Consider the following 13559-nt stretch of genomic DNA (forward strand, 5'->3'; position numbering starts at 1 on the left):
ATAGGATATACGATATTATAGGATAGAGGATAGGATATGATAGAGTATACGGTTATTATAGAGGATAGGATAGGATAGAGGATAGGATAGGGCAGAGGATAGGATAAGATAGAGGATAGGATAGAATAGAGGACAGGATAGGATAGAGGATAGGATAGGATAGAGAATAGGATAGGATACAGGATAGGATAGGATAGACAATAGGATAGGATAGAGGATAGGATAGAGAATAGGACAAGATAGATGATAGGATAGAGGATAGGATAGGATAGATAATAGGATAGGATTCAGGATAGGATAGGATAGAGGATAGGATAGAGGATAGGATAGATGATAGGATAGGATAGAGGATAGGATAGGATATACGATATTATAGGATAGAGGATAGGATATGATAGAGTATACGGTTATTATAGAGGATAGGATAGGATAGAGGATAGGATAGGATAGAGGGCAGGATAGGATAGAGGATGGGTTAGGATTGCGGATACGATAGGATAGAGGATAGGATACGATAGAGGATAGGATAGGATAGAGGATAGCATAGGATAGAGGGTAGGATAGGACAGAGGATACGTTAGGATAGAGGATAATATAGGATGGAGGATAGGATAGGATAGAGCGTAGGATAGGATAGAGGATGGGATAGGATAGAGAATAGGATAGGATAGAGGATATTATAGGATAGATTATAGGATAGGATAGAGGATATTATAGGATAGAGGATAGGATAGGATAGAGGATAGGATAGGACAGAGGATACGATAGGATAGAGGATAGGATAGGATAGGGGATAGGATAGGATTGAGGATAGGATAGGATAGAGGATAGTATAGAGGATAGGATAGGATAGAGGATTGGATAGGATACAAAATTAGATAGGATTGAGAATAGGATAGGATAGAGGATAGTATAGGATAGAGGATAGGATAGGAAAGGGGATAGGATATTATTGAGGATAGGATAGGATAGAGGATAGGATAGAGGATAGGATAGAGGATAGGATAGAGGATAGGATAGAGGATAGGATAGAGGATAGGATAGGATAGAAGATTGGATATTATAGAGGATACTATAGGATGGAGGATAGGATAGGATAGAGGATAAGATAGGGGATTGGGTAGGGTAGAGGATATTATAGGATAGAGAATAGGATAGGATAGGGGATAGGATAGGATAGGGGATAGGATAGGATTGAGGATAGGATAGTATAGAGGATATTATAGGATAGAGGATAGGATAGGATAGAGGATAGGATAGAGGATAGGATAGAGGATAGGATTGAGGATAGGATAGGATAGAAGATTGGATATTATAGAGGATACTATAGGATGGAGGATAGGATAGGATAGAGGATAAGATAGGGGATTGGATAGGGTAGAGGATATTATAGGATAGAGGATAGGATAGGATAGGGGATAGGATAGGATAGGGGATAGGATAGGATTGAGGATAGGATAGGATAGAGGATAGTATAGAGGATAGGATAGGATAGAGGATTGGATAGGATACAAAATTAGATAGGATTGAGAATAGGATAGGATAGAGGATAGTATAGGATAGAGGATAGGATAGGATAGATGATAGGATAGGGGATTGGATAGGATAGAGGACATTGTAGGATAGAGGATAGGATAGGATAGAGGATATTATAGGATAGAGGATATGATAGGATAGAGGATAGGATAGGACAGAGGATACGATAAGATAGAGGATAATATAGGATGGAGGATAGGATAGGATAGAGCGTAGGATAGGATAGAGGATATTATAGGATAGAGGATAGGATAGGATAGAGGATAGGATAGGACAGAGGATACGATAGGATAGAGGATAGGATAGGATAGGGGATAGGATAGGATTGAGGATAGGATAGGATAGAGGATATTATAGAATAGAGGATAGGATAGGATAGGGGATAGGATAGGATTGAGGATAGGATAGGATAGAGGATAGGATAGAGGATAGGATAGGATAGAGGATTGGATACGTTAGAGGATCGGATAGGGGATTGGATAAGATAGAGGATAGGATAGGATAGAGGGTAGGATAGGATAGAGGATGGGACAGGATAGAGGATAGGATAGGGCAGAGGATGGGATAGGATTGGGGATAGGATAGGATTGAAGATGGGATAGAGGATATTATAGGATGGAGGATAGGATATAGTATAGGATAGGATAGAGGATATTATAGGATAGATTATAGGATAGGATAGAGGATATTATAGGATAGAGGATAGGATAGGATAGAGGATAGGGTAGGACAGAGGATACGATAGGATAGAGGATAGGATAGGATAGGGGATAGGATAGGATTGAGGATAGGATAGGAAAGATTATAGGATAGAGGATAGGATAGATGATAGGATAGGATAGAGGATAGGATAGGATATACGACATTATAGGATGGAGGATAGGATAGGATACAGGATAGGATAGGATAGAGGGCAGGATAGGATAGAGGATGGGTTAGGATTGCGGATACGATAGGATAGAGGATAGGATACGATAGAGGATAGGATAGGATAGAGGATAGCATAGGATAGAGGGTAGGATAGGACAGAGGATACGTTAGGATAGAGGATAATATAGGATGGAGGATAGGATAGGATAGAGCGTAGGATAGGATAGAGGATGGGATAGGATAGAGAATAGGATAGGATAGAGGATATTATAGGATAGATTATAGGATAGGATAGAGGATATTATAGGATAGAGGATAGGATAGGATAGAGGATAGGATAGGACAGAGGATACGATAGGATAGAGGATAGGATAGGATAGGGGATAGGATAGGATTGAGGATAGGATAGGATAGAGGATAGTATAGAGGATAGGATAGGATAGAGGATTGGATAGGATACAAAATTAGATAGGATTGAGAATAGGATAGGATAGAGGATAGTATAGGATAGAGGATAGGATAGGATAGAGGATATTATAGGATAGAGGATAGGATAGGATAGAGGATAGGATAGGACAGACGATACGATAGAATAGAGGATAGGATAGGAAAGGGGATAGGATATTATTGAGGATAGGATAGGATAGAGGATAGGATAGAGGATAGGATAGAGGATAGGATAGAGGATAGGATAGGATAGAAGATTGGATATTATAGAGGATACTATAGGATGGAGGATAGGATAGGATAGAGGATAAGATAGGGGATTGGGTAGGGTAGAGGATATTATAGGATAGAGAATAGGATAGGATAGGGGATAGGATAGGATAGGGGATAGGATAGGATTGAGGATAGGATAGTATAGAGGATATTATAGGATAGAGGATAGGATAGGATAGAGGATAGGATAGAGGATATTATAGGATAGAGGATTGAATAGGATAGAAGATATTATAGGATACAGGATAGGATAGGATAGAGGATAGGATAGGGTAGATGATATTATAGGATAGAGGATACGATATTATAGAGGATAGGATAGGATAGAGGATAGGATACGATAGAGGATAGGATAGGATAGAGAATAGGATAGGATACAGGATAGGATAGGATAGAGAATAGGATAGGATAGAGGATAGGATAGAGAATAGGACAAGATAGATGATAGGATAGGGGATTGGATAGGATAGAGGACATTGTAGGATAGAGGATAGGATAGGATAGAGGATATTATAGGATAGAGGATATGATAGGATAGGACAGAGGATACGATAAGATAGAGGATAATATAGGATGGAGGATAGGATAGGATAGAGCGTAGGATAGGATAGAGGATATTATAGGATAGAGGATAGGATAGAATAGAGGATAGGATAGGACAGAGGATACGATAGGATAGAGGATAGGATAGGATAGGGGATAGGATAGGATTGAGGATAGGATAGGATAGAGGATATTATAGGATAGAGGATAGGATAGGATAGGGGATAGGATAGGATTGAGGATAGGATAGGATAGAGGATAGGATAGAGGATAGGATAGGATAGAGGATTGGATACGTTAGAGGATCGGATAGGGGATTGGATAAGATAGATAGGATAGGATAGAGGGTAGGATAGGATAGAGGATGGGACAGGATAGAGGATAGGATAGGGCAGAGGATGGGATAGGATTGGGGATAGGATAGGATTGAAGATAGGATAGAGGATATTATAGGATGGAGGATAGGATATAGTATAGGATAGGATAGAGGATATTATAGGATAGATTATAGGATAGGATAGAGGATATTATAGGATAGAGGATAGGATAGGATAGAGGATAGGGTAGGACAGAGGATACGATAGGATAGAGGATAGGATAGGGTAGGGGATAGGATAGGATTGAGGATAGGATAGGATAGAGGATAGGATAGAGGATAGGATAGATGATAGGATAGGATAGAGGATAGGATAGGTTAGAGGATCGGATAGGGGATTGGATATGATAGAGGATAGGATAGGATAGAGGATAATATAGGGCAGAGGATAGGATAATATAGAGGAAAGGATAGAGTAGAGGACAGGATAGGATAGAGGATAGGATAGGATAGAAAATTAGATAGGATTGAGAATAGGATAGGATAGAGGATAGGATAGAATAGAGGACAGGATAGGATAGAGGATAGGATATAGGATTGGATAGGATAGAGGATAGGATACGATAGAGGATAGGATAGGATAGGATAGAGATTAGGATAGAATAGCTGATATTATAGGATAGAGGATAGGATAGGATAGAGGATAGGATAGGACAGAGGATACGATAAGATAGAGGATAATATAGGATGGAGGATAGGATAGGATACAGGATAGGATAGGGTAGAGGGCAGGATAGGATAGAGGATGGGATAGGATTGAGGATACGATAGGATTGAGGATAGGATACGATAGAGGATAGGATAGGATAGAGGATATGATAGGATAGAGGATAGGATAGGACAGAGGGCAGGATAGGATAGAGGATGGGATAGGATTGAGGTTACGATAGGATAGAGGATAGGATACGATAGAGGATAGGATAGGATAGAGGATAGGATAGGATAGAGCATAGGATAGGACAGAGGATACGTTAGGATAGAGGATAATATAGGGTGGAGGATAGGATAGGATAGAGGGTAGGATAGGATAGAGGATGGGATAGGATAGAGAATAGGATAGGATAGAGGATATTATAGGATAGATTATAGGATAGGATAGAGGATATTATAGGATAGAGGATAGGATAGGATAGAGGATACGATAGGACAGAGGATACGATAGGATAGAGGATAGGATAGGATAGGGGATAGGATAGGATTGAGGATAGGATAATATAGAGGATAGGATAGGGGATAGGATAGGATTGAGGATAGGATAATATAGAGGATAGGATAGAGGATAGGATAAATGATAGGATAGGATAGAGGATAGGATAGGATATACGATATTATAGGATAGAGGATAGGATATGATAGAGTATACTGTTATTATAGAGGACAGGATAGGATAGAGGATACGATAGAGGATAGGATACGATAGAGGATATCATAGGATTAAGGATAGGATAGGATAGAGGATAGGATAGGATAGAGGATAGGATAGGCTAGTGGATACGATAGAGGATAGAATAGGATAGAGGATAGGATAGGTTAGAGGATCGGATAGGGGATTGGATATGATAGAGGATAGGATAGGATAGAGGATAGGATAGGGCAGAGGATAGGATAATATAGAGGATAGGATAGAGTAGAGGACAGGATAGGATAGAGGATAGGATAGGATAGAAAATTAGATAGGATTGAGAATAGGATAGGATAGAGGATAGGATAGAATAGAGGACAGGATAGGATAGAGGATAGGATAGGATAGAGGATTGGATAGGACAGAGGCTTGGATAGGACAGAGGATGTTATTGGATGGAGGATAGGATAGGACAGAGGGTAGGATAGGATAGAGGATAGGATAGTTGATTGCGTAGGATAGAGGACATTGTAGGATAGAGGATAGGATAGGATAGCGCATAGGTTCGGATAGAGCATATAATAGGATAGACGATAGGATAGATGATGGGATAGGATAGAGGATAGGATAGGATAGAGGATATTATAGGATAGGGTATAGGATAGGATAGAGGATATTATAGGATAGAGGATAGGATAGGATAGAGGATAGGATAGGATAGAGGATAGGATAGGATAGAGGATGGGATAGGTTAGGGGATAGGATTGGATTGAGGATAGGATAGGATAGAGGATAGGTTAGGATAGAGAATAGGATAGGATACAGGATAGGATAGGATAGAGAATAGGATATTATAGAGGATAGGATAGAGAATAGGACAAGATAGATGATAGGATAGGGGATTGGATAGGATAGAAGATAGGAGACGATAGATGATAGGATAGGATAGAGGATAGGATAGGATAGATAATAGGATAGGATTGAGGATAGGATAGGATAGAGGATAGGATTGAGGATAGGATAGGATAGAGGATAGGATAGAGGATATGATAGATGATAGGATAGGATAGACGATAGGATAGGATATACGATATTATAGGATAGGGGATAGGATATGATAGAGGATAGGATAGAGGATAGGATAGAGGATAGGATAGAAGATTGGATAGGATAGGGGGTTGGATAGATTAGAGGATAGGATAGGATAGAGGATAGGATACGATACAGGATAGTGTAGGATAGAGGATAGGATAGGATAGAGAATAGGATAGTGCAGAGAATAGGATACAGAATAGGATAGGACAGAGGATAGGATAGGATAGAGGATAGGATCGTATAGAGGATAGGATGGGGGATTGGATAGGATAGAGGATAGGATAGGGTAGAGGATAGGATAGGATAGAGGATAGGATAGGATACAGGATAGGATAGGGTAGAGTATAGGATACAGAACAGGATAGGATAGAGGATAGGATAGGATACGATAGAGGATAGTATAGGATAGAGGATAGGATAGGATAGAGAATAGTATAGGATAGATGATATTATAGGATAGAGGATAGGATCGTATAGAGGATAGGATAGGTGATTGGATAGGATAGAGGATAGGATAGGATAGAGGATAGGATAGGATAGGATAGAGGATAGGATAGGGTTGAGGATAGGATAGGATTGAGGATAGGATAGGACAGAGGATAGGATGTGATAGAGGATAGGATCGGATAGAGGATAGGATAGGGGATTGGATAGTATAGAGGATATAATAGGATAGAGGATAGGATAGAATAGAGGATCGGATAGGATAGAGGATAGGATAGGATAGAGGATAGGATAGAGGATAGGATAGAGGATAGGATAGAAGATTGGATAGGATAGGGGATTGGATAGAATAGAGGATAGGATAGGATAGAGGATAGGATACGATACAGGATAGTATAGGATAGAGGATAGGATAGGATAGAGAATAGGATAGGGCAGAGAATAGGATACAGAATAGGATAGGATAGAGGATAGGATAGGATAGAGGATAGGATCGGATAGAGGATAGGATAGGTGATTGGATAGGATAGAGGATATTATAGGATAGAGGATAGGATAGGATAGGATAGAGGATAGGATAGGGTTGAGGATAGGATAGGATTGAGGATAGGATAGGATAGTTGATAGGATAGGGTATTGGATAGGATAGAGGATAGGATAGGATAGAGGATAGGATAGGATAGGATAGAGGATAGGATAGGGGATTGGATAGAATAGAGGATAGGATAGGATAGAGGATAGGATACGATAGAGGATAATATAGGATAGAGGATAGGATAGGATAGAGGATAGGATAGAGAATAGGATAGGATGGAGGATAGGATAGGATAGAGGATAGGATCGGATAGAGGATAGGATACGATAGAGGACTGGATAGGATAGAGGATATTATAGGATAGAGGATACGATAGGATACAGGATAGGATAGGATAGAGGATAGGAGAGGATTCAGGATAGGATAGGATTGAGGATAAGATAGGATAGTGGATAGGATAGGATAGATGATATTATAGGATAGAGGATAGGATAGGATAGAGGATAGGTTCAGATAGAGGATAGGTTCGGATAGATGATAGGATAGGGGATTGGATAGAATAGAGGATAGGATAGGATAGAGGATAGGATACGATAGAGGATAGTATAGGATACAGGATAGGATAGGATAGAGAATAGTATAGAATAGAAGATATTATTGGATAGAGGATAGGATAGGATAGAGGATAGGATAGAGGATAGGATAGAGGATAGGATAGAAGATTGGATAGGATAGAGGATAGGATAGGATAGCGGATAGGATAGGATGGAGTATAGGATAGGATTGAGGATACGATAGGGTTCAGGATAGGTTAGGATAGAGGATAGGATACGATAGAGGATGGTATAGGATAGAGGATAGGATAGGATAGAGGATAGGTTCGGATAGATGATAGGATAGGGGATTGGATAGAATAGAGGATAGGATAGGATAGAGGATAAGATAGGATAGTGGATAGGATAGAGGATAGGATAGAGGATAGGATAGAAGATTGGATAGGATAGGGGATTGGATAGAATAGAGGATAGGATGGGATACAGGATAGGATACGATACAGGATAGTATAGGATAGAGGATAATATAGGATAGAGAATAGGATAGGGCAGAGAATAGGATACAGAATAGGATAGGATAGAGGATAGGATAGGATAGAGGATAGGATCGGATAGAGGATAGGATAGGTGATTGGATAGGATAGAGGATAGGATAGGATAGAGGATAGGATAGGATAGGATAGAGGATAGGATCGGATAGAGGATAGGATAGGTGATTGGATAGGATAGAGGATAGGATAGGATAGAGGATAGGATAGGATAGGATAGAGGATAGGATAGGATAGAGGATAGGATCGGATAGAGGATAGGATACGATAGAGGATAGGATCGGATAGAGGATAGGATAGGGGATTGGATAGTATAGAGGATATAATAGGATAGAGGATAGGATAGGATAGAGGATAGGATAGAGGATAGGATAGAAGATTGGATAGGATAGGGGGTTGGATAGATTAGAGGATAGGATAGGATAGAGGATAGGATACGATACAGGATAGTGTAGGATAGAGGATAGGATAGGATAGAGAATAGGATAGTGCAGAGAATAGGATACAGAATAGGATAGGACAGAGGATAGGATAGGATAGAGGATAGGATCGTATAGAGGATAGGATGGGGGATTGGATAGGATAGAGGATAGGATAGGGTAGAGGAGAGGATAGGATAGAGGATAGGATAGGATACAGGATAGGATAGGGTAGAGTATAGGATACAGAACAGGATAGGATAGAGGATAGGATAGGATACGATAGAGGATAGTATAGGATAGAGGATAGGATAGGATAGAGAATAGTATAGGATAGATGATATTATAGGATAGAGGATAGGATAGGATAGAGGATAGGATCGTATAGAGGATAGGATAGGTGATTGGATAGGATAGAGGATAGGATAGGATAGAGGATAGGATAGGATAGGATAGAGGATAGGATAGGGTTGAGGATAGGATAGGATTGAGGATAGGATAGGACAGAGGATAGGATGTGATAGAGGATAGGATCGGATAGAGGATAGGATAGGGGATTGGATAGTATAGAGGATATAATAGGATAGAGGATAGGATAGAATAGAGGATCGGATAGGATAGAGGATAGGATAGGATAGAGGATAGGATAGAGGATAGGATAGAGGATAGGATAGAAGATTGGATAGGATAGGGGATTGGATAGAATAGAGGATAGGATAGGATAGAGGATAGGATACGATACAGGATAGTATAGGATAGAGGATAGGATAGGATAGAGAATAGGATAGGGCAGAGAATAGGATACAGAATAGGATAGGATAGAGGATAGGATAGGATAGAGGATAGGATCGGATAGAGGATAGGATAGGTGATTGGATAGGATAGAGGATATTATAGGATAGAGGATAGGATAGGATAGGATAGAGGATAGGATAGGGTTGAGGATAGGATAGGATTGAGGATAGGATAGGATAGTTGATAGGATAGGGTATTGGATAGGATAGAGGATAGGATAGGATAGAGGATAGGATAGGATAGGATAGAGGATAGGATAGGGGATTGGATAGAATAGAGGATAGGATATGATAGAGGATAGGATACGATAGAGGATAATATAGGATAGAGGATAGGATAGGATAGAGCATAGGATAGAGAATAGGATAGGATGGAGGATAGGATAGGATAGAGGATAGGATCGGATAGAGGATAGGATACGATAGAGGACTGGATAGGATAGAGGATATTATAGGATAGAGGATACGATAGGATACAGGATAGGATAGGATAGAGGATAGGAGAGGATTCAGGATAGGATAGGATTGAGGATAAGATAGGATAGTGGATAGGATAGGATAGATGATATTATAGGATAGAGGATAGGATAGGATAGAGGATAGGTTCAGATAGAGGATAGGTTCGGATAGATGATAGGATAGGGGATTGGATAGAATAGAGGATAGGATAGGATAGAGGATAGGATACGATAGAGGATAGTATAGGATACAGGATAGGATAGGATAGAGAATAGTATAGAATAGAAGATATTATTGGATAGAGGATAGGATAGGATAGAGGATAGGATAGAGGATAGGATAGAGGATAGGATAGAGGATAGGATAGAAGATTGGATACGATAGAGGATAGGATAGGATAGCGGATAGGATAGGATGGAGTATAGGATAGGATTGAGGATACGATAGGGTTCAGGATAGGTTAGGATAGAGGATAGGATACGATAGAGGATGGTATAGGATAGAGGATAGGATAGGATAGAGGATAGGTTCGGATAGATGATAGGATAGGGGATTGGATAGAATAGAGGATAGGATAGGATAGAGGATAAGATAGGATAGTGGATAGGATAGAGGATAGGATAGAGGATAGGATAGAAGATTGGATAGGATAGGGGATTGGATAGAATAGAGGATAGGATGGGATACAGGATAGGATACGATACAGGATAGTATAGGATAGAGGATAATATAGGATAGAGAATAGGATAGGGCAGAGAATAGGATCCAGAATAGGATAGGATAGAGGATAGGATAGGATAGAGGATAGGATCGGATAGAGGATAGGATAGGTGATTGGATAGGATAGAGGATAGGATAGGATAGAGGATAGGATAGGATAGGATAGAGGATAGGATCGGATAGAGGATAGGATAGGTGATTGGATAGGATAGAGGATAGGATAGGATAGAGGATAGGATAGGATAGGATAGAGGATAGGATAGGATAGAGGATAGGATCGGATAGAGGATAGGATACGATAGAGGATAGGATCGGATAGAGGATAGGATAGGGGATTGGATAGTATAGAGGATATAATAGGATAGAGGATAGGATAGGATAGAGGATAGGATAGAGGATAGGATAGAAGATTGGATAGGATAGGGGGTTGGTTAGATTAGAGGATAGGATAGGATAGAGGATAGGATACGATACAGGATAGTGTAGGATAGAGGATAGGATAGGATAGAGAATAGGATAGTGCAGAGAATAGGATACAGAATAGGATAGGACAGAGGATAGGATAGGATAGAGGATAGGATCGTATAGAGGATAGGATGGGGGATTGGATAGGATAGAGGATAGGATAGGGTAGAGGATAGGATAGGATAGAGGATAGGATAGGATACAGGATAGGATAGGGTAGAGTATAGGATACAGAACAGGATAGGATAGAGGATAGGATAGGATACGATAGAGGATAGTATAGGATAGAGGATAGGATAGGATAGAGAATAGTATAGGATATATGATATTATAGGATAGAGGATAGGATAGGATAGAGGATACGATCGTATAGAGGATAGGATAGGTGATTGGATAGGATAGAGGATAGGATAGGTGATTGGATAGGATAGAGGATAGGATAGGATAGAGGATAGGATAGGATAGGATAGAGGATAGGATAGGGTTGAGGATAGGATAGGATTGAGGATAGGATAGGACAGAGGATAGGATGTGATAGAGGATAGGATCGGATAGAGGATAGGATAGGGGATTGGATAGTATAGAGGATATAATAGGATAGAGGATAGGATAGAATAGAGGATCGGGTAGGATAGAGGATAGGATAGGATAGAGGATTGGATAGAGGATAGGATAGAGGATAGGCTAGAGGATAGGATAGAAGATTGGATAGGATAGGGGATTGGATAGAATAGAGGATAGGATAGGATAGAGGATAGGATACGATACAGGATAGTATAGGATAGAGGATAGGATATGATAGAGAATAGGATAGGGCAGAGAATAGCATACAGAATAGGATAGGATAGAGGATAGCATAGGATAGAGGATAGGATCGGATAGAGGATAGGATAGGTGATTGGATAGTATAGAGGATATAATAGGATAGAGGATAGGATAGAATAGAGGATCGGATAGGATAGAGGATAGGATAGGATAGAGGATAGGATAGAGGATAGGATAGAGGATAGGATAGAAGATTGGATAGGATAGGGGATTGGATAGAATAGAGGATAGGATAGGATAGAGGATAGGATACGATACAGGATAGTATAGGATAGAGGATAGGATAGGATAGAGAATAGGATAGGGCAGAGAATAGGATACAGAATAGGATAGGATAGAGGATAGGATAGGATAGAGGATAGGATCGGATAGAGGATAGGATAGGTGATTGGATAGGATAGAGGATATTATAGGATAGAGGATAGGATAGGATAGGATAGAGGATAGGATAGGGTTGAGGATAGGATAGGATTGAGGATAGGATAGGATAGTTGATAGGATAGGGTATTGGATAGGATAGAGGATAGGATAGGATAGAGGATAGGATAGGATAGGATAGAGGATAGGATAGGGGATTGGATAGAATAGAGGATAGGATATGATAGAGGATAGGATACGATAGAGGATAATATAGGATAGAGGATAGGATAGGATAGAGCATAGGATAGAGAATAGGATAGGATGGAGGATAGGATAGGATAGAGGATAGGATCGGATAGAGGATAGGATACGATAGAGGACTGGATAGGATAGAGGATATTATAGGATAGAGGATACGATAGGATACAGGATAGGATAGGATAGAGGATAGGAGAGGATTCAGGATAGGATAGGATTGAGGATAAGATAGGATAGTGGATAGGATAGGATAGATGATATTATAGGATAGAGGATAGGATAGGATAGAGGATAGGTTCAGATAGAGGATAGGTTCGGATAGATGATAGGATAGGGGATTGGATAGAATAGAGGATAGGATAGGATAGAGGATAGGATACGATAGAGGATAGTATAGGATACAGGATAGGATAGGATAGAGAATAGTATAGAATAGAAGATATTATTGGATAGAGGATAGGATAGGATAGAGGATAGGATAGAGGATAGGATAGAGGATAGGATAGAGGATAGGATAGAAGATTGGATACGATAGAGGATAGGATAGGATAGCGGATAGGATAGGATGGAGTATAGGATAGGATTGAGGATACGATAGGGTTCAGGATAGGTTAGGATAGAGGATAGGATACGATAGAGGATGGTATAGGATAGAGGATAGGATAGGATAGAGGATAGGTTCGGATAGATGATAGG

Source organism: Halictus rubicundus, unplaced genomic scaffold (genome assembly GCF_050948215.1).
Source record: "Halictus rubicundus isolate RS-2024b unplaced genomic scaffold, iyHalRubi1_principal scaffold0031, whole genome shotgun sequence".
Lineage (NCBI taxonomy): Eukaryota > Metazoa > Arthropoda > Insecta > Hymenoptera > Halictidae > Halictus > Halictus rubicundus.